The 1,250-nt window shown below is 42.6% G+C and overlaps 1 long non-coding RNA gene across 1 annotated transcript; it reads left to right on the plus strand.

Annotated features, from left to right (window-relative positions):
• The first annotated feature begins 257 nt into the window (after positions 1-257).
• On the plus strand, positions 258-1,250 carry LOC311445683. The gene is made up of 2 exons (XR_014698578.1): positions 258-327; positions 436-1,250. It is a non-coding gene; the product is annotated as an uncharacterized lncRNA (long non-coding RNA).

Genomic DNA, 1,250 nt, shown 5'->3' on the forward strand with positions numbered 1-1,250 from the left:
TGCTGCAGTGCCAGCAGTGAGCTGTGAGCCTTGCCTGCAATGGTGTCACCTGCCTTGACACATCTAAAAATATAATTAAACACTCGAATCATTGGTGCCTGAAAGAAAAGTGGTCCTGACATGCAGTGGGTACTTCCTCTTCAGTGTTGCCCTGAGGCTTGTGGTGCTCCCTGGGACAGCAGCACGCTGGGAACCTCTCCTCTGCTCGTGGGCAGCTGGGAGGATTTACCTCTGGGATAAACAATTAGTACAGAAAGGATAAAACTTCCTAAAGAGCAAGGCCTCGGGAAGAGCCACAACTTGAACAAATCTAAACTTGTGGTTGAGGTGTGTGAGGAGGAGGGGACGGGGCTGTTTTCATCTAAATGTTTTTCTAAATTTCAACGATCAAGTTTTCAAAAGCTACCCCTCATTTTTCTTTTCTTACGTTTTCAGGCATTAATGCAGCTGCAGGCAGCGCAGGAACAGCGTGTATGCAGATGTCTGGGCTATTTCTGGGGAGGTAAACAGGAGGCTCTGATAAGGCTGATTGGAAACCCTGAAGGCATGGACTTGATTTCCTCTGTGTGTGTGGTAGAAGTGTCCCATGGCAGAAGTGTGGCAAAGCTTCTGTAGACCTGGTGGCACAGAGACAAGTGAGAATCTCTGAGATCTTTGAGAACTAAAACCAGAGTAGTCTGCTGATGATATCCATGGTTTAGTCATCAAATCCTTGGGCCTTTGAAGGCAGTATTGGCAGGATGAATAGGTCTGCCGCATACAGAAATGTACTTGTGTGGTGATGTATTGCTGGAAGACACTTCACAGTTACTCTGCCGTTGACTTATTCTTGTATCGTTATGATTATTATTGTTGTTATTGTTACACCTTTTTAGGGAATAGCAAGAAATTAAGATCTGAAGTGGAAAAGTCAAAGTTCTTGGGAATGTTTTACTGTTCACAGAAGATTACCTGCGTGTTTGTGGTTTCACAAGAACCACTGGTACTTTAGCAGTCATACTGTTATAGTCTGCTAGAAACATACATTCAGACTGGATACCCATTACTGGAAATGATAGCGGGTGTCTGGAATGGAAATTGTATGTTCTTTTGGAAGTTTCAGTTGTCACTATATGTTACTTACAGCATTAATATCACAAATTGGAGTACAATGTAGAAACATAAGGGGATTTACTACTACAGAACTGGATGTGTTATGTGATGTAGTGCTGTGATATTAGACAACGTGACATTTTATGAATAAAACAAAA

Source organism: Aythya ferina, assembly GCF_964211825.1.
Source record: "Aythya ferina genome assembly, chromosome: 16".
In the NCBI taxonomy this organism is placed as follows: domain Eukaryota; kingdom Metazoa; phylum Chordata; class Aves; order Anseriformes; family Anatidae; genus Aythya; species Aythya ferina.